Raw genomic sequence first — 22376 nt, 5'->3', positions numbered from 1 at the left:
GGATTTTAGCTAACATCCTATAATCACCGTCTTTTGTTCTGTAATTAAGGCCATTACTGTCGCACCACAGGAGGTTGTTGTTTTCCAACCTCCTGTGGTGCTACAGTAATGGCCTTAATTACAGTTTGGACTAAGGGTCATTTGACCCTCTTTCGGGACTTCAGGGGGGAGCTCGAAATTTCTGGGACTTCTAGTGTTAAAGGGAAAGACAATCCTTTTCAACTCCATACACTGTACACTATAGAGGCATTGTTTTGGTAATGCAAAAATATCTGCCTATGTTGCATCAAGATAAGAAACAGTCAAAAATTTTGTCTGGGGGGGGTTTAGATGTGTTGCCAAAAAATCCAGAAGTGTAGGTAACAGACTTTACCCTAATCTTTTTCAAAGTAATGTAAGCAGCACTCCAACATGGTTGAAATATAATGGCAGTTATATGTGTGAAGAAAAAAGTGTAATTTGCTAATAAAATCATGGGTAAAGGATATCCAATAAAAACATGTATAAATTGCAATCCTACGCACGTTGTCTATATGGCATCGTGCGTGTCTTGCAGTATACATTAAATTGGATGTACTACACATACTCTTAAGAAGAGATTAAGGGAACATATTACCACATTGGTTCTGAGTTCAACATCAGATTGACAATCTGCGTCTGCTCTCTCACATGGAGGCAATATATCATCATTGCAAGTGAAAGGGATTAAGATTAGTAAGGTAGGGGGAGGGAAGGCAGCACATGCTTTTGAATAGGCAAGCCTTCTGGATCCTGGAATTAAGATGCACAGTTTCAATTTCAGAAACGATTTAACATACTTTTATTGAGAGAAATCTATTATGGATTATGGGATGATATTTATATGTTACGTTATCGATTAAGCTTACAATGAAGGACCGATGATCATATTTAAGATAAAATTTGTTAAATGAATTTATTAAATTAAAAATAATTGTTGTTGTTTTATGCCTTGACAATGAAATGTATATGAGGTTTATGATAAAGTGAGGGAGTTGGGAGATTCTTCTTTCTATAATATGGGCAATGCATTTGAATTATTTTTGAACTATATTGATTTCCGATTTTTGTTTGATATAGAATGTTCCTGTAATTTTATCTGATATGCTTTTAAGTACGGACTATTGTCCGAAACGTGTAAGCAGGGCTGGAGGCTCAGAACATGTATTCCTTTATAAGGAATAAAGTTTAAAGAATTTTATAAACGACATGCGGGATTTTCTTCTATTTCCTTACTCCTGTCTTGCTAATTGTCTATCATTTCTACCTGTTTTTGTTCCATTTGCATAACAGCAGGAAAAATGTATTCACAATTAGTGTTGCTCCATAACATTTTTTACAACCACCACTGACCATTCATTATAATCTTTATTCTGTGGATTCCACAAATGCAAAATATATATAGAGAGAGAAAATGCCTGGAAAAAGTATTCATATCTCGAGAACTTTTCTACATTTTTTTCGCATTGCACCCACCAAAAAATTAATTTTATTAGAATTTTATGTGAAATAGTGTCATGCAAAAGTTTGAGCACCCCTGTTCAAAATTAGTTATTGTGAACAGTTCAGCAAGTTGAAGGTGAAATGATCTTTAAAAGTCAAAGTTAAAGATCACACATTTCGTTTCTATTTTAGCCAAAAAAAAAATTTTTTAATCTTTCACATTTTTAAATGAAAAAATTGGGCCGATGAAAACGTTTGGACACCCTGCATGGTTATTACCTAGTAACAGCCCCTTTGGCTAGTAACACAGCTTGTAAATGCTTTTTGTAGCCAGCTAAGTCTTTCAATCCTTGTTTGAGGAATTTTCATCCATTCTTTCTTTGAAAAGACTTCCAGTTCTGTGAGATTGCCCGCTCGTTTAGCATGCACTGCTCTACTGAGGTCTAGCCACAGATATTCAATGATGTTCAGATCAGGGGACTGAGGGCCATTGTAAAACCTTCAGCTTGTGCCTTTTGAGGTAGTCTATTGTGGACTTTGATGTGTGTTTAGGATCATTATCCATTTGTAGAAGCCATCCTCTTTTCAGCTTCAACTTTTTTACAGTTGGTGTTATGTTTGCATCAATAATTTGTTGAAATGTCTTTGAATCTATTCTTCCCTCTACGACAAAATGTTTCTGTGCCATTTGCCATTAGCTGCAACACAAACTCAAAGCATGATTCATCCACTCCCATGCTTAATGGATGGTGATATATTCTTTTCCTGAAATTCTGTGCCTTTTTTTCCTCCACATATACCTTTAATCATTGTGGCCAAAGAGCATATTTTCCACACCTGCCTAAAACGTATCCATAATACTGTTAATAAAAAATATTATTTTTAAACTTACACCCAGCTTTAGTTAAAAAAAAAAAGGTTAACTTTCTTGACCTTATTATCTACATTGAAACAAATCAAATCTGCTCCACTTCAATTAACAAAATAAACCAACAGACAACAATAGCTACATTTTTAGTACAACTTGGCATTTACCCATCTGAATGGCTAACATTCCAAACAGTCAGTCTTTGAGACTTTTCAAAACTGAACAGAGATTGATGAATTTGATATGGAAGCAGAGGTCCTGTTCCAAAATTTTGTGGAAAAGAGTTATTCAGGCAATCATTGACTGGATTTTAAAGAGTATGTAAAAAGAAAAATCCTTAAGGAAAACTGTAAGAAATAAATCAGAAGAGCTGGTACTAACTTATAAAGCATTGACATTTCTGAAAGTAAAACAATATTTTGCTACTGTGAGAATATTGAACCCAAGAATTAATAAACATTGGAACATTTTAAAGCAGGACAACACCATAGGTGAACTTTTACTAAAACATCCATGTTTGGTTTACAAGCAGCCTTAAAATCTTAAAACTCTGGTGCCCCCCCCCCCCCCATGGTGCAGCACAAATTTGGTTGAAAAATACATATAAAACTAGCAATTTAATGCTTGGGCATAGAAATATCTTGCAATTACCTGTTTTATTTACATTAACAAAATGTAGAGAATGTGTTAGCACAAAAAATGGGAAATATCACTTATATAAAAAGCACCTGGAGTAAAAGGTGAATTCAAGATTAGGAAGAAAATAAGTTGACATTCAAAGAGCACTATATAATGAAAATAAATTGGATGCAATAACCTTTGCGGTATTCATCTTAGATACATAGGGATAATTTTTGGTTTGTGAAGTAGCACTCTTCAAGGTATTCAATTAGGGGCACAGTAAGATTTTTTAGTTTGTGAAGAAGCAGTCCTCTAGGTATTCAACTTTTAAAAATTAATCCATTTAAAACTTTAGTTAAGTTTCTGCTATTTGCTGACCAGGAAGAAGTTTGTGCATGTCAGCAGGATAATTCTCGGCAACCATCTTCCCAAAGAAATACCCACTATTGAAAATTAACGAAGGCCCCAAAAAAGATGTCGTGTGTACTTAAAATGAGGAAGGACACAACACACCAGTGTTAAACCTGCCCTAGAAAAGCAGGCCTATGCATAAAAGAATGTTTCCATATTTAGAATGGAAATCATTGCTGAAGGTGGCACCATACCTAAAGAGGGACAATGTACATTGCTACCTAACAAATTTGGGCAATGGGCAATCTAATGGTAACTGACTGCACAACTCCGGACCTGTTTATAACAGGAATTATGACATCTAATGAAGGGAATTTTGTTACTTACCGTAAATTCCTTTTCTTCTAGCTCTTATTGGGAGACCCAGACGATTGGGGTATAGCTACTGCCCTCTGGAGGCCACACAAAGCACTACATTAAAAGTGCAAGGCCCCTCCCCCTCTGGCTATACCCCCCCGTGGTATCACGGGTTCTCCAGTTTTAGTGCCAAAGCAAGAAGGAGGAAGCCAATAACTGGTTTAAACAAATTAACTCCGAATAACATCGGAGAACTGAAAAACCGTTCAACATGAACAACATGTGTACCCGCAAACAACAAAAAAACATCCCGAAGGACAACAGGGCGGGTGCTGGGTCTCCCAATAAGAGCTAGAAGAAAAGGAATTTACGGTAAGTAACAAAATTCCCTTCTTCTTCAGCGCTCTATTGGGAGACCCAGACGATTGGGACGTCCAAAAGCTGTCCCTGGGTGGGTAAATAAATACCTCATGTTAGAGCTGCAAAACAGCCCTCCCCTACGGGGGTGTCACTGCCGCCTGCAGGACTCTTCTACCTAAGCTGGCATCCGCCGAAGCATAGGTATGCACCTGATAATGCTTGGTGAAAGTGTGCAGACTGGACCAGGTAGCTGCCTGGCACACCTGTTGAGCCGAAGCCTGGTGACGTAATGCCCAGGACGCACCCACGGCTCTGGTGGAGTGGGCTTTTAGCCCTGAAGGAACCGGAAGCCCCGCAGAACGGTAGGCCTCTAGAATTGGTTCTTTGATCCATCGAGCCAGGGTGGCTTTAGAAGCCTGCAACCCCTTGCGCGGACCAGCGACAAGGACGAAAAGTGCATCGGCACGGCGTATGGGCGCCGTGCGGGAAATGTAGATTCTGAGTGCTCTCACCAGATCTAGCAAACGTAAGGCCTTTTCATACCGGTGAACCGGATGAGGGCAAAAAGAAGGCAAGGAAATATCCTGATTAAGATGAAAAGAGGATACGACCTTAGGGAGAAACTCCGGAATAGGGCGCAGCACAACCTTGTCCTGGTGGAACACCAGGAAGGGAGCCTTAGATGACAGAGCTGCCAGCTCAGACACTCGCCGAAGCGATGTGATTGCAACAAGAAACGCCACTTTCTGCGACAGCCGAGAAAAGGAAACTTCCTTCAGAGGCTCGAAGGGCGGCTTCTGGAGAGCAACTAGTACCCTGTTCAGATCCCATGGATCTAACGGTCGCTTGTACGGGGGCACAATATGACAGACCCCCTGCAGGAACGTGCGCACCTTAGGAAGACGTGCTAGACGCTTCTGAAAAAACACGGATAGTGCCGAAACTTGCCCTTTAAGGGAGCTGAGCGACAAGCCCTTTTCTAACCCCGATTGCAGGAAGGAAAGAAACTTGGGCAATGCAAATGGCCAGGGAGACACTCCCTGAGCAGAGCACCAGGACAAGAAAATCTTCCACGTTCTGTGGTAGATCTTAGCCGAATTCGACTTTCTAGCTTGTCTCATTGTGGCAATGACTCCCTGAGATAATCCAGCAGATGCTAGGATCCAGGACTCAATGGCCACACAGTCAGGTTCAGGGCCGCAGAATTCTGATGGAAAAACGGCCCTTGGGACAGTAAGTCTGGTCGGTCTGGCAGTGACCACGGTCGACCGATCGTGAGATGCCACAGATCCGGATACCACGACCTCCTCGGCCAGTCTGGAGCGACGAGTATGACGCGGCTGCACTCGGATCTGATCTTGCGTAGCACTCTGGGCAAGAGCGCCAGAGGCGGAAACACGTATGGGAGCTGAAACTGCGACCAATCTTGAACCAAGGCGTCTGCCGCCAGAGCTCTTTGATCGCGCGACCTCGCCATGAATGCCGGGACCTTGTTGTTGTGCCGGGATGCCATTAGGTCGACGTCCGGCACTCCCCAGCGGCGACAGATTTCCTGAAACACGTCCGGGTGAAGGGACCATTCCCCTGCGTCCATGCCCTGGCGACTGAGGAAGTCTGCTTCCCAGTTTTCCACGCCTGGGATGTGAACCGCGGATATGGTGGATGCTCTGTCCTCCACCCACATTAGAATGCGCCGGACTTCTTGGAAGGCTTGCCGACTGCGCGTCCCTCCTTGGTGGTTGATGTATGCCACCGCTGTGGAGTTGTCCGATTGGATTCGGATCTGCTTTCCTTCCAGCCACTGTTGGAAGGCCAGTAGAGCAAGATACACTGCTCTGATCTCCAGAACATTGATCTGAAGGGTGGACTCCTGCGGAGTCCACGTCCCCTGAGCCCTGTGGTGGAGAAATACTGCTCCCCACCCTGACAGACTCGCATCTGTCGTGACTACTGCCCAGGATGGGGGCAGGAAGGATCTTCCCTGAGACAATGATGTGGGAAGGAGCCACCATTGTAGAGAGTCTTTGGCCGTCTGGGAAAGCGAGACTTTCCTGTCCAGGGACGTTGACTTCCCGTCCCATTGGCGGAGAATGTCCCATTGAAGTGGGCGCAGATGAAACTGCGCAAAGGGAACTGCTTCCATGGCTGCCACCATCTTCCCTAGGAAATGCATGAGGCGCCGCAAGGGATGCAACTGGCCCTGCAGGAGAGATTGCACCCCTGTCTGTAGTGACCGCTGCTTGTCCAGCGGAAGCTTCACTATCGCTGCTAGAGTATGAAACTCCATGCCAAGATACGTTAGTGACTGGGTCGGTGATAGGATCGACTTTGGAAAGTTGATGATCCATCCGAAAGACTGTAGAGTCTCCAGCGTAGCATTCAGGCTGAGTTGGCATGCCTCCTGAGAGGGAGCTTTGACCAATAAGTCGTCTAGGTAAGGAATCACCGAGTGTCCCTGAGAGTGCAAGACTGCTACCACCGCCGCCATGACCTTGGTGAAGACCCGTGGGGCTGTCGCCAGACCAAATGGAAGAGCTACGAACTGAAAATGGTCGTCTCCTATCACAAAACGTAGAAAACGTTGATGTTCTGTAGCAATTGGCACGTGGAGATAAGCATCTTTGATGTCTATTGAGGCAAGGAAGTCTCCTCTGGACATTGAGGCAATGACAGAGCGGAGGGTTTCCATCCGGAACCTCCTGGCGTGCACATGTTTGTTGAGCCGTTTTAGGTCCAGAACAGGACGGAACGAGCCGTCCTTTTTTGGAACCACAAAGAGATTGGAGTAAAACCCTTGCCCTTGTTCCTGAGGAGGGACTGGGATAACCACTCCTTCCGCTTTTAGGGAATCCACCGCCTGCAGCAGAGCATCTGCTCGGTCTGGATGTGGGGAGGTTCTGAAGAACCGAGCTGGAGGACGAGAATTGAACTCGATTCTGTACCCGCGAGACAAAATGTCCGTCACCCACCGGTCTTTGACCTGTGACATCCAAATGCCGGAAAAGCGGGAGAGCCTGCCCCCGACCGGAGATGCGGAGGGGGGGGGCTGGAAGTCATGAGGTAGCCGCTTTGGAAGCGGTACCTCCATTTGCTTTCTTGGGGCGTGTGTGAGTCCGCCACGAATCTGCGTTTCTTTGCGTCCTCTGAGTCCCTTTGGACGAGGTAAATGGTGTCTTGCCCGAACCTCGAAAGGACTGAAACCTCTGCTGCCACTTTTTCTGCTGAGGTTTTGGTGTTCTGGGTTGTGGTAAAGAGGAGTCTTTACCCTTGGACTGCTTAATGATGTCAGCCAATGGCTCGCCAAACAGTCTCTCTCTAGACAAAGGCAAACTGGTTAAACATTTTTTGGAACCAGCATCTGCTTTCCAGTCCTTTAACCACAAGGCTCTGCGCAAAACTACCGAATTGGCGGACGCCATTGAGGTGCGACTGGTAGATTCTAGGACCGCATTGATAGCGTAAGACGCAAACGCCGACATCTGCGTGGTAAGGTGCGCCACTTGCGGCACTGCTGGATGCATGATAGCATCCACTTTTGCTAAGCCAGCTGAAATAGCCTGGAGTGCCCATACGGCTGCGAATGCCGGAGCAAACGACGCGCCTATAGCTTCATAGACAGATTTTAACCAAAGGTCCATCTGTCTGTCATTGGCATCTTTAAGTGAAGCGCCATCCTCCACTGCAACTATGGATCTAGCTGCAAGTTTGGAAATCGGGGGGTCTACCTTTGGACACTGTGTCCAGCGCTTGACCACCTCAGGGGGGAAAGGGAAACGCGTATCTTTAGATCGTTTAGAGAAACGCCTTTCTGGGTGAGCGTCGTGCTTCTGGATTGATTCTCTGAAGTCAGAGTGATCTAACAAAGCACTCAATTTACGCTTGGGATAAAGGAAACGAAACTTTTCCTGCTCCGCAGCCGCCTCTTCTGCTGAAGGGGCTGGGGGAGAAATATCCAACAGCCTATTGATGGCTGAGATAAGGTCGTCTACCATGGCATCCCCATCCGGGGTATCCAGGTTGAGAGGGGTTCCAGGAGTGGATTCCTGATCACTCTCATCAGACACATCACAGGGAGACTGATTGCGCTGAGACCCTGAGCAGTGTGAAGACGTCGAGGGTCTTTCCCAGCGAGCTCGCTTAGGGTGGCTGGGGCCATCATCTGAGTCATAATCCTCGGCCTGTGAAGCCGGGGACCCCCCTGTGGGCTGGATACATTCCAAGTAAGGGGGACCTGAGGACAGAGGCCTCGCCGTGCCCAGAGACTGAGCCCCATGCATAGATTGCAAGGTCTCAAGGATTTTTGCCATAGATACAGACATATTATCTGCAAAAACTGCAAAGTCCGTCCCTGTCACCGGGGCAGAACTTACAAGCGTCTCAGCCTGGGTCGCTACCTCTCCCGACTCCGGCTGGCGAAGCAGCACCGGGTCGGAGCATTGCACACAATGGGGGTCATCAGAGCCTGCTGGTAGATTAGCCCCACATGCAGCACACGCAGTATACACAGCCCTTTTTGCCTTGGCCGCCTTGCGTTTTGAGGATGACATGTTGCTGCTTCCACAGAGCGATCTGGGATATGCAGCCAGAAGCGCACCTCACAGTGCAAGAAATACAATATCTATATAACTGTATCCAGTACACTGATACACAGTGAGGCACTAGAGGGACCAGCACAGAAAAATCGCTTACCGCCCGCTTAAAAAGCGGGTGTGTGGTCGCCAGATAGCCCCTAGTCCAGGTCTCCCAGAGCCTTGCGTCCTTCCTCCAGCCAGGCATGCATGTAATGGCTGCCGGCGTCTCGAGAGAGGAAGGGGGGCGGGCCCTGGGCGTTCCTGGCCAAGAGCGGGAAGCCTGCTTCCCTCTGTGCCTAGTGTGAGGGCTGGAGCATGTAAATCAGGCTCCAGCCCTCGTCGCTGCTTGCGAACAGCGTCTCTCCCCTACCCTGAATGACAGGGTGGGGGCGGGAACGAAACGGAGCTGCCGGCGTCCTAGGCCCAAAAAGCCGGGGACTAAAGTTATAACCGCCGCCGCCGTAAAAGCGCGGACGGCGGATCCCCGGCGCACCACAAGTCACAGCAGCGCCGCCCGGTCCATAGGGGGTCGGCGCTGCGTTCCCAAACACAAACAATCCCCCAGTAATCTGTAGGGACCACCAACTCCACGTTGCGGTCCCCGGCGCACTATAACACCCAGCCAGCCCGGAGTGTGTCTGTGCCTGCCGGGGACACAGAGTACCTGTAAGATGCAGGGCCCTGTCCCTGATCGTACTCCTGCTCCGAATCCATCAGGTTCTAATGGGTCTGTGGATGGAGCCCGGCATCAGAGCTGAGAGGCCGGCAGGATCCCACTTCCACAGAGCCCTACCAGGGGATGTGGAAGGAAAACAGCATGTCAGGCTCCAGCCCTGTACCAGCAATAGGTACCTCAACCTTACAACACCATCCAGGGGTGAGAAGGGAGCATGCTGGGAACACTATATGTGTCCTCTTTTCTTCCATCCGACATAGTCAGCAGCTACTGCTGACTAAAATCTGTGGAGCTATGCATGGAATGTCTGACCTCCTTCGCACACAAAGCTAAAACTGGAGAACCCGTGATACCACGGGGGGGTATAGCCAGAGGGGGAGGGGCCTTGCACTTTTAATGTAGTGCTTTGTGTGGCCTCCAGAGGGCAGTAGCTATACCCCAATCGTCTGGGTCTCCCAATAGAGCGCTGAAGAAATAATTATGTAATAAAATATTTACTCTTCTTTCCCGCCACCATGAAACACGTACATAAATTATGCTTCCATTTAAAACAGTAGGTGTGGACTGGCAACTCAGTAAATTCAAACTGACCTTGCTGTATTGCTGTTTGTAGCAAAATACCTAAACAGGGGCAATCTAGATAACACAATGTTGTGTCAACTCTACAATAATTAACACCTAACATAATTAAGAAATAAAGTTATTAAAAAAATGCTTCCAAAGAAACAGTAGGTGGAAAATAGAGACTCAGCAGACTCAGACTAACTGTGACAGTGGACTGACTACCTACTAATCTATATAACAGGTGTCATTACTACTTAACAAAAAATCGGGCAGTGGGAAAAATAGGGGTCGAAAACAGAACCGCATTGTGTCCAATTCTACAGTGACTATGACACCTAATATAATTAAGAAACAAACTTAAAAAACAATACTTCCACTTAATCAGCAGATGTAGACTGGTGAATTCATAGGTTCAGACCAATTGTGACAGAGGAATGGAGATCATTGCTGTAGGTGACACCCTAGGTGTGGAGCAGCAGTGGTGCAGTGGAGGACTCCCAATAGACCCGAGAAAGGAGAGTACAGCCCTGATTATTGTTTTTTAAGAAACTGCAGCTGGGGCCCAATATTAACTGAAAGGGGACAACTCTACTCTTTGGGAGGCAAAAATAATCTTAAAACAGGCATTTACATAGTTACATAGTTACATAGTTACATAGTTACTAAGGTTGAAAAATGACCTAGGTCCATCTAGTTCAACCTTCCTCCACCAGTTCTACATTTGGTCACAAAGTCATTTATAACCAACAATGTTGTGTGTACTGAGGAAATTATCCAGCCCTTTTTTGAAAGCTGTTATAGTATCTGCCATTACTACCTCTTGTGGTAGGGTATTCCACAGTCTGACTGCTCTAACTGTAAAGAACCCTTTCCTATTTAGCTGCCGGAATCGCTTTTCTTCCAATCGCAGTGAGTGCCCCCGGTCTTTAGTATTGTCTTCGGAAGAAATAAGTCATGTGCCAGTCCTTTATATTGACCACACATATATTTATACATATAAATGAGATCTCCTCTGAGACGTCTTTTTTCTAAGCTAAACATATCTAACTTTTTCAACCTGTCATCATATGGGAGGCCTTCCATTCCTTGCAGTAATCTAGTTGCCTGCCTTTGAATTGACTCTAACTTCTGAATGTCCTTTTTAAAATGTGGAGCCCAAAACTGGACCCCATATTCCAGATGTGGCCTTACAAGTGATTTATAGAGGGGTAATAATACGTTGGGATCGCGGGATCTAATCTCTCTTTTTATACACCCTAGAATCTTGTTTGCTTTTGCAGCTGCTGCTTGACATTGAGTGCTGCTGATCAGCTTATTTGTAATGAGAATACCCAAGTCCTTCTCCTGTTCTGTAGTCCCGAGTTTACTTCCATTTAATGTATACGCAGTTATAGGATTACTCCGTCCTAGGTGCATTACTTTACATTTATCAACATTAAATCTCATTTGCCAAGTATCTGCCCATTCTGACATCTTATCTAGATCTTTTTGTAATATTATACTATCAAGGTCAGTTTTTAACATCCTACATAGTTTGGTGTCATCAGCAAAGACTGACACTTTACTATCAATCCCATCCACAAGGTCATTAATAAAGAGATTAAAAAGAATTGGTCCTAGCACAGATCCCTGCGGCACCCCACTGCTGACTATGGCCCATTTAGAGAATGTTCCATTTATGACTACTCTTTGTTTCCTATCTTTTAGCCAATTCCTTACCCAGTTGCATATAGTTTCCCCCAGTCCTTGCTTCTGGAGCTTTAGTATAAGGCTATTATGTGGTACAGTATCAAATGCCTTTGCAAAGTCCAAATAAATCACATCAGCTGCATTACCAATATCCAGGTTTGCACTTACCCCCTCATAGAACCCCAACAGGTTGGATAGACACGACTTATCTTTCATGAATCCATGCTGTCTGTCAGTTATTATATTATTTTCTGCAACATATTTTTGCATGTCATCCCTTAAAATGCCCTCAAAAACTTTGCATACTACTGATGTCAGGCTTACTGGACGGTAGTTGCCTGGATCTACCCTCTTACCTTCTTAAATATCGGTACCACATCAGCAATCCTCCAATCCTGAGGCACCAACCCTGTTACAAGCGAGTCTAAAAAGATGAGATACAGTGGTCTGTCAATTACGGAGCTCAATTCCCTCAATATTCGTGGATGAATGCCATCTGTCCCTGGGGATTTGTCAATGTTTAATTTACTCAGACGTAGGCGTACTTCTTCTTGTGTTAAATTAATTATATCGGGTGGTGAACTTTGATTTTTCACTTGTTGAATGATGCTTGGTACAGTCGGTTCCTTGGTGAACACAGATGAGAAATGCCTATTTAATATCTCAGTTTTTTGTTTGTCCTCTATAACTAACTTGTTATATTTTAAGGGGCCAATACTATCCTTTGTTTTCCTTTTGGCATTAATGTATTTATAAAAGATTTTGGGATTTATTTTAATGTCATTGACGATTTTTGTTTCAGTAGCTAGTTTTGCTTGTTTGATTTCTTTTTTGCATTGCCTATTGATATCTTTATACTCCTGCAATGCTATTTCTGTATTCTCAGCCTTCAAGATTTTAAACGCCCTTTGTTTTTGTTTTATTATACTTTGTACAGTCTTATTTATCCATAGTGGTTTATTTTTATTCCGGGACGTTTTATTACCAGAGGGTATAAGTTTTTTACAGGACTCTAGCAATATATCCTTAAACTTTCCCCATTTATGTTCAGTATCCCCAGTTACCATGACTTTGTCCCAATCTACACATTTAAGCTCTTCCCTTAATTTGTTGAAATCAGCTTTCCTAAAATTCCAGGTTTTAGCATTTCCCCTTTGAAATGTTCTATTGAATATTACGTTGAAGCTTACCATATTATGATCGCTGGTGCCCAAGTGCTCCCGGACCTGTAGATCTGAAATTGTATCCGGTCTATTTGACAGGACCAAATCTAGCAAATTATCTCCCCTCGTCGGTTCATCTACATTATATATGTATATATACATAACTATATATGTATTCTTGTATTCTTTTCATACACAACTGACCGTTTGCTATAATCGTCATGTTATTATTTTGTGGGTGTTAACAATTACGCCAACGCCACATAGATATATATACAGTCATATGAAAAAGTTTGGGTACCCCTATTAATGTTAACCTTTTTTCTTTATAACAATTTGGGTTTTTGCAACAGCTATTTCAGTTTCATATATCTAATAACTGATGGACTGAGTAATATTTCTGGATTGAAATGAGGTTTATTGTACTAACAGAAAATGTGCAATCCGCATTTAAACAAAATTTGACCGATGCAAAAGTATGGGCACCCTTATCAATTTCTTGATTTGAACACTCCTAACTACTTTTTACTGACTTACTAAACCACTAAATTGGTTTTGTAACCTCATTGAGCTTTTAACTTCATAGGCAGGTGTATCCAATCATGAGAAAAGGTATTTAAGGTGGCCACTTGCAAGTTGTTCTCCTATTTGAATCTCGTATGAAGAGTGGCATCATGGGCTCCTCAAAACAACTCTCAAATGATCTGAAAACAAAGATTATTCAACATAGTTGTTTAGGGGAAAAATACAAAAAGTCATCCCAGAGATTTAAACTGTCAGTTTCCACTGTGAGGAACATAGTAAGGAAATGGAAGAACACAGGTACAGTTCTTGTTAAGCCCAGAAGTGGCAGGCCAAGAAAAATATCAGAAAGGCAGAGAAGAATGGTGAGAACAGTCAAGGACAATCCACAGACCACCTCCAAACACCTGCAGCATCATATTGCTGCAGATGGTGTTAATGTGCATCGGTCAACAATACAGCGCACATTGCACGTTTCTGCAATGTCGCCTGAGGTATGCAAAAGAACATTTGGACAAGCCAGTTACATTTTGGAAGAAGGTCCTGTGCACTGATGAAACAAAGATTGAGTTGTTTGGTCATACAAAAAGGCGTTATGCATGGAGGCAAAAAAACACGGCATTCCAAGAAAAGCACTTGCTACCCACAGTAAAATTTGGTGGAGGTTCCATCATGCTTTGGGGCTGTGTGCCCAATGCCGACACTGGGAATCTTGTTAAAGTTGAGGGTCGCTTGGATTCAACTTAGTATGAGCAGATTCTTGACAATAATGTGCAAGAATCGGTGACGAAGTTGAAGTTACGCAGGGGATGGATATTTCAGCAAGACAATGATCCAAAACACTGCTCCAAATCTACTCAGGCATTCATGCAGAGGAACAATTACAATGTTCTGGAATGGCCATCCCAGTCCCCAGACATGAATATCATTGAAAATCTGTGGGATGATTTGAAGCATGCTGTCCATGCTCGGCGACCATCGAACTTAACTGATCTGGAATTGCTTTGTAAACAGGAATGGTCAAATATACCTTCATCCAGGATCCAGGAACTCATTAAAAGCTACAGGAAGCGACTAGAGGCTGTTATTTTTGCAAAAGGAGGATCTACAAAATACATTAATATTAATGTCACTTTTATGTTGAGGTGCCCATACTTTTGCACCGGTCAAATTTTGTTTAAATGCGGATTGCACATTTTCTGTTAGTACAATAAACCTCATTTCAATCCAGAAATATTACTCAGTCCATCAGTTATTAGATATATGAAACTGAAATAGCTGTTGCAAAAACCCAAATTGTTATGAAGAAAAAAGGTTAACATTAATAGGGGTGCCCAAACTTTTTCATATGACTATATATATATATATGTTACAGGCAATGTATGAAAACACGGCATTCTATAGAATACCTAGGCAATGTATACAATTCCTGTCGTTTTCAGGCAAGGTATGAAATATCTGCGTTGTTCTATACTTTTCCTAGGCATTGCATAAAATATCTAGGTATTATAAAGAATAACAAGAACTGCTCAGGCAAAGTGTGAAATAATGCCCAGATTGGAAAAGTTAGCCATTACATAAAATGTCTAGGTGCCCAGATTTGAAATGTTTGCCATTACATAAAATGTCTAGGTGCCCAGATTGGAAACATTAGCCATTACATAAAATGTCTAGGTATTAAAAAGAATGACAAGAACTGCTTAGGCAAAGTCTGATATAATGCCCAGATTTGAAAAGTTAGCCATTACATAAAATGTCTAGGTGCCCAGATTGGAAAAGTTAGCCATTACATAAAACATAAAATGTCTAGGTATTATAAAGAATGACAAGAACTGCTCAGGCAAAGTCTGATATAATGCTCAGATTGGAAAAGTCTTTAGTAACAAACAGTCAAAAAACTAATAAAAGAAAAAATCCTAAATGAACAACAGGATATCTTTACTGGGAAAAACACAAAGAAACAGAAGTGTCATTCCTGACTATTAGTCTTTAGTAACAAACAGTCAAAAACATGAAAGAAGAAATGCAAAATGAACAACAGGATATCTTTGCTGGGAAACAAAAAAAAGGAATCAGAAATGTCATTCCTGACTATATGTTGCAGCACAGGAGTCTAGAATGGAATTTTGAATTGCACATAATTTTTTTTTTTACGCAAAGGCATTTGTTAGTTTGGCACTTAGTCTTGCACATACACCTTAAAAATCCTTGCCCACTTCCTGTGGACTGAGCAGTAGCAGCAGATTGAAGAGGTATTTTGCGGTCAGGAACATCTTGAACCTTGAGTAAGCCTTTTTGACAAACACTGAATTGTGATCTTGCATAGAGTCCACATTTCATGCACACTACTTCATTCCAGAAAGCATCCAAAAGTAGTAGGTGGACAGGCAGCAGATGTGGGAAACTGGCTGAGTTGCCCTTAGCAACCAATCATATTCCACTTTTCAGCCCTTAGCAACCAATCAGATTCCACTTTTGATTCCTCACAGACTCTTTGGTAAATGAAAGGTGGAATCTGATTGGTTGCTAAGTGCAACTGAGCCAGTTTCACAGATCTGCTTTCTGCCTGCTCTGTCCACCTACTTTTGGATGCTAAGGGCAACTGAGCCAGTTTCAGAGATCTGCTGCTGCTTGCTCTGTCCACCTACTTTTGGAGGGACCACCCTTGCAGTATTCTACATTCCGCCTGTTTGTCATTTAGGTATTCTATAGAATGACTAGGATATGTATGAACATCTGATGTGTTTCACATTTTGCCGACCCATTTCCGGCAATGTATGCAATGCTTAGGTATTCTATAGAATGCCTGTCTTTACACACTGCCAGTAACATATATATATATATATATATATATATATATATATATATATATATATATATACACACACACACACAGTGTTTGCCTTAAAAAATAGATATCTCATGAACGTTTTTTTTTTTTTTTAAATTTCACATTGCACCCACAAACAAATATATTTTATTTGGATTTGATGTGATATACCAACACAAAGAATCAATTATTAGTGAAGTGTAAAGGAAATGATACATGGGTTTCAAAATATTTATAAAATAGAAATCCATTACTGGATACTAAGAGTAAAATAAAGAGCTGTGGAATATGTGTTGGCACCCTTGATATTGTTCCAGAAAATAAAGTATTTCTTCTATAAAATTATTGCAATTACACATGTTTTGTTATAAGACGTTTATTTCCTTTGTGTGTAATGGAGCAACACAAAAAAAAGAGAAAAAAGGCAAATTGGACATTTCAAAATGGGCTGGACAAAATTGTTGGCACTGTTCCAAAATTGTTCGTAAAAAGCTTTGTTTCTATCATGTAATGGTTGTTCAAACACATCTGTAGCAGGTAAAGGTGGTGTCACACACAGCGACGACGACAACGACGCCGCTGCTACGTCACCATTTTCTGTGACGTTGCAGCGACGTCCCGTCGCTGTCGCTGTGTGTGACATCCAGCAACGAGCTGGCCCGTGCTGTGAGGTCGTTGCTCGTTGCTGAATGTCCTGCTTCATTTTTTGGTCGTCACTCTCCCGCTGTGAAGCACACATCGCTGTGTGTGACAGCAAGAGAGCGACGAAATGAAGAGAGCAGTGAGCAGGAGCCGGCGTCTGGCAGCTGCGGAAAGCTGTAACCACTGTAAACATCGGGTAACCAAGGGAAGACCTTTCCCTGGTTACCCGATATTTACCTTCGTTACCAGCCTCCGCCGCTCTTGCTGCTAGTGCCGGCTCCTGCTCTGTGCACATGTAGCTGCAGTACGCATCGGGTAATTAACCCTATGTGTACTGTAGCTAGGAGAGCAAGGAGCCAGCGCTAAGCAGTGTGCGCGGCTCCCTGCTCTCTGCACTGTGACATGTAGCTGCAGTACACATCGGGTTAATTAACCCGATGTGTACTGTAGCTAGGAGAGCAAGGAGCCAGCGCTAAGTAGTGTGCGCGGCTCCCTGCTCTCTGCACATGTAGCGACGTTATGATCGCTGCTGCGTCGCTGTGTTTGACAGCTAAGCAGCGATCATAACAGCGACTTACAAGGTCGGTTACGTCACAGAAAATGGTGACGTAACAGCGATGTCGTTGTCGCTGTCGCTATGTGTGAACCCAGCTTAACAGGTGTGGGCAAATGAAAATCACACCTGAAACCAGATAAAAAGGAGGGAAGTTGACCCAATCTTTGCATTGTGTCTCTGTGTGTGCCATACTAAGCACTCAGACAAAGGAGACTCAAACTGTCAGAGGACTTGAGATCCAAAATTGTTGAAAAATATTAACAATCTCAAGTTTACAAGTCCATCTCCAAAGATTTTGATATTCCTGTGTCAATAGTGGACAACATAATCAAGAAATTTAAAACCCATGAAACTGTAGCTAATGTCCCTGGATGTGAACAACAGAGAAAAATTGATGAAAGGTTGCAGATGGTGAATAAGCAGTTTTAATCAAGTTTCAAAGAAATTCAAGCAGTCATGCAGGCTCAGGGTGCCTCACTGTCAGCGCGAACTGTCACCATATGAATAAAATTAAATGCTATGGCAAGAGACCCAGGAAAACCCCACTGCTGACTAGACTGCAGACTAGACTACAGTTGCCAAAATGTACGTAAGCCAAAATCCTTTTGGGTAAGCATCTTGTGGACAGGTGAGACCAAGATAAATGGAATGAGGCCTATAAAGAAAAAAAAACACAGAACCTACAGTCAAAAATGGTGGAGGCTCAAATTTATTTGTGGGTTGATTTGCTGCCTCTGGCACTGGTTGCCTGTACTGTGTGCAAGGCATCATGAAGTCTGAAGATTACTAAAGGATTTTTGGTCGCAATGTAGTGCCTAGTGTCAGAAAACTGAGATTGCCTCCTAAATAATGTGTCTTACAGCATGATAATGACCAAAACATACTTCAAAAAGCACTTAGAAATGGATCATGTCATGATATGACTTTAGGATAATGAGCGACCGGGGTTTCTATAACCGTGACTCACACTAGGGGACCCAAAGCTATCCTGTCCTCAGGGTTAACGCTAATGGTGGAGATGATTGAGTCCTGAACCTGACTATTCTCCTGACCAGAGCTTATCTGTCCAACCCAGGAAAAGGAGGAGCAGCAATGTGATGGCAACACAGATTTAGACAGACAGGGAAAACTAAAACTTAAACACACTGCAAACTCACAGAAACAAACAGTAAGAAAGTAAAGAGAAAAACAAGAGAAGGCAGCAAAAAAAGGACAACAAAGGTTAACATAACTGCTAACAACAATAAAGAACTACAATCACCAATAAGTCTGAAACAAGCCACCTCTCAGACCAGAAGTGTCCAGCCATCATATATAGAAAGTGAGATAATATGACTGGCTCTCCCTTAGCAACAGCATATAATTAAAAGAGATTAACAAGCAGACCAGCAGAGATTACTGTAACTCTTGCTAGCCTACCTATGAACTATAAATTTCCCTGCGCTGATCAGAGAAGTTAGAAGGCAGAGTGCAAGAATGGAGTTTTCACAGATCCTAATGCCATGACAGTCAACAATGCTTGCAAAAGTCTCTCTGTGAGAGCTTGAAACAAATAGCTGGAGAGTTCTGAAGTGGTCAGAAATGATTACGGATCTAAATCCCATTGGATGCCTATGGAGAAGTCTTTACGTTGCTGTTTGGAAAAGGCACCTTTCCCAAATATGGGAAATATAAGAGAGAAGGAGCAGTTTGCAAAAGAAGAGTGGAGTAAAATTCCAGTTGAGAGGAATAATAATGCATGTTGATGGTTATAGAAAGTGATTCATTGCAGTTATGTATTCCAAAGGGTGGGCAACCAAATATTAAGTTGAGTGTGCCAGCCTTTTTTTGGAGTTTTGTGTGAAATTATGTTCAATTTTGTTTTTTTATGTGTTGTTCCAATATACACAAAGGAAATAAATGTATATAACAAAATATGTGTAACTGCAATAATTTTCTGAGAAAAATGCTTCATTTTCTAGAACAGTTCCAAGAAAGCCAATACTTTCAGCCATGACCAGCAATGTAATGCTTGGGTATGCTAATGTATCTCTTTTATCTGGGTTTTCATCCATTTAAAAAATGTGAAGAACCTGTTACACAAAAAAATGGGGAAAATTATTTAAAAAAAACCCAAACACTTCTATAAGGCACCTGGAGTAGATGGTCATTTCAAGATTAGATAGAAAAAAGTTGCCATTCAAAGGGCATTATATATAATGGAAAAAAAATCTGCTTAGGGGTACGATAAGAAGTTTTAGTTTGTGAAGTAGCAATTTCTAAAGTATTCGACTTTTAAAAATAAATATATTTAAATAGTTAAATGATTTATACAATACTTTTTTCTATTAACACATTAGAAAAAGTAAAAAACAAAATTCTTACACTTGAGCAGTAAGTGCACATTGGTGACTCAATATGGTCATCCCAACTGTGACAACAGAATGGAGATCATAGCTGAGGGTGGCACCATACCTAAACAGGATATGTGGTACTGCCACCTTACAGAACCTCGGGCAGTGGGCTAAAAGACAACTGACAGAACAGTGTGGCATCTGCTTTTAGCAGTGATTGTGACACCTAATATAATTATGTAATAAAAAAATTATATTTAACCCACCCTACCATCAAAAAAGAACATTGCTGCTTCCATTTAAACATTAGGTGTGGACCAGACTGGAGAATCAGTAGGATTGAAAATGAAAAAATCCATATTTACCAGAAAAATGTTACTTTACCCCAAATCTTTCTCTTTCACTAGGGTAACAGGAGAAAAGGCACCATACAATTTGTTGTGCAATTTCTCCTGAGTACCAGCATAGCCAATATGTGGTGGAAAACTACTTTCTGTGAACTTGGAAGGGAAGGAGCACTATTTGACTTTTGGAAAGCAAAATTGTCTGAAGCGATTAGTGGACACCATGTCGCATTTGGAGAGCATCTGATGTGCCTAAACAGTGGAGCTCCTCCAAAAGTGACCCCATTTTAGAAACTAGACACCTTAAGCAATTTATCTAGATGTTTGATGAGCACCTTAAACCCCCAAATGCTTCACAGAATTTCATAAAATTGAGCAGTGAAAATGAAAAAACAATTTGTTAGCATAAAACTGTTGACTTAATCCCACATTTTTCATTTTTACTAGTGTAACAGGAGATAACAGACAATACAATTTGTTGTGCAATTTCTCCTGAGTATCACAATACCCCATATGTGGATGAAAACTTTTTTTGAGGCACAGTACAAAATGAAGAAGGGAAGGAGTGCCATATTGGAGTGCAGATTTACAGTGGTGTGAAAAAGTGTTTGCCCTCTTCCTGATTTCTTATTCTTTTGCATGTTTGTCAAACTGAAATGTTTCAGATCAACAAACATTTAAGTATAAGACAAAGATAAAACAAGTAAACACAAAATGCAGTTTGTAAATGAAGGTCTTGATTATTAATGGAAAAAAGAAATCCAAACCTACAGGACCCTGTGTGAAAAAGTGATTGCCCCTTAAACCTTTATCTAATATTAAAATGTGTTTGGTGGTCTGAATTATTAAAGTGTTATAAACATGCCAACAAATAAGAAATCAGGGAGTGGGCAAATTATTTTTCACACCACTGTTGTTGGAATGGTTTGTGTGTGTGATGGCATATTGGTAAAGCCCCTGAGGTGAAAGAACAGCAGAGATCCTCCACATGTGACCCAATTTTACAAATGTATTCATCTAGGGGTGCAGTGAGCATATTGACACCAAAGGGGTGTCACAATTTTGTTTTAATATTCGGCAGTGAAGAATAATTACATTTTTATCACTAAAAGTTTGGTTTAACCCCAGATTTCTAATTTTCAAAAGGAGAAAAAGTAAGAAAGGCCACATAGTGTGTTACACAAGTTCTCCTGAACGTGGTAATACCCCACATGTGACTGTACAGTACTGTTTAGCTGCACCACAGGGCTAGGGAGGAAATAAGCGCAACTTCACTTTTGGAACACAGATTTTCTTAGAATAAGCTGTAAACTCCAATTCCATAGCGTTTAAGTTCCAGTACAGCAGAAACCCCCTCAAGTGATCACATTTTGGTAATTACACCCCTCCGAATTTCATGTACGGGTGTAATTTTGATTAAGTCTCTGGAAGACACCAATGAATTTAAGCGCAGAATTTAAAATTGTAAATAGGCCCTTGTAATGCTGAGTCCATTGTAGTGCCCATACAGTATGTACAGCTTGTGCTTCTGGAGAAGCACACCCCATAAATTAAGTGGGTTCTCCTCATTACAATGTCAAAAGTGGATGCTAACTGTGGTTTAGGCACATTGTAGGGCTCACAAGGAAGGAAAGCATTTCGATTTGGGAGCGCAGGTTTTTCTGGTTATTTTTTTTTTTAAAGGGAGACATAGTGCTTTTACAGAGCCTTTGTGCTACCAATAACATGGAAGTCCCTTATATTTCTAACAGATGATGGACCTAAGTGGGGACATGTGTTTTTGTGGGTTGAGTTGAATGCTATTGAGTGGCAATTTAGGCACAGAACATTTTGGATCAGTTCACTTTTATCTTCTGCGCACCATGCACATGCCACACTACTGCTTCTATGTTACTATACTGATAGCCATGTACGCTCCACACTACTGCTCCTATGTTACTGTACTGATAGCCATGTACGCTCCACACTACTGCTTCTATGTTACTATACTGATAGCCATGTACGCCCCACATTACTGCTCCTATGTTACTGTACTAATAGCCATGTACGCTCCACACTACTGCTCCTATGTTACTGTACTGATAGCCATGTACGCTCCACACTACTGCTCCTATGTTACTGTACTGATAGCCATGTACGCTCCACACTACTGCTCCTATGTTACTGTACTGATAGCCATGTACGCTCCACACTACTGCTTCTATGTTACTATACTGATAGCCATGTACGCCCCACATTACTGCTCCTATGTTACTGTACTGATAGCCATGTACGCTCCACACTACTGCTCCTATGTTACTGTACTGATAGCCATGTACGCTCCACACTACTGCTCCTATGTTACTGTACTGATAGCCATGTATGCTCCACACTACTGCTCCTATGTTACTGTACTGATAGCCATGTACGCTCCACACTACTGCTCCTATGTTATTGTACTGATAGCCATGTATGCTCCACACTACTGC

Source organism: Anomaloglossus baeobatrachus, chromosome 3 (genome assembly GCF_048569485.1).
Source record: "Anomaloglossus baeobatrachus isolate aAnoBae1 chromosome 3, aAnoBae1.hap1, whole genome shotgun sequence".
Classification (NCBI taxonomy): domain Eukaryota; kingdom Metazoa; phylum Chordata; class Amphibia; order Anura; family Aromobatidae; genus Anomaloglossus; species Anomaloglossus baeobatrachus.
The sequence above is the reverse complement of the archived record's forward strand: the minus strand, read 5'-3'. Positions refer to the sequence as shown.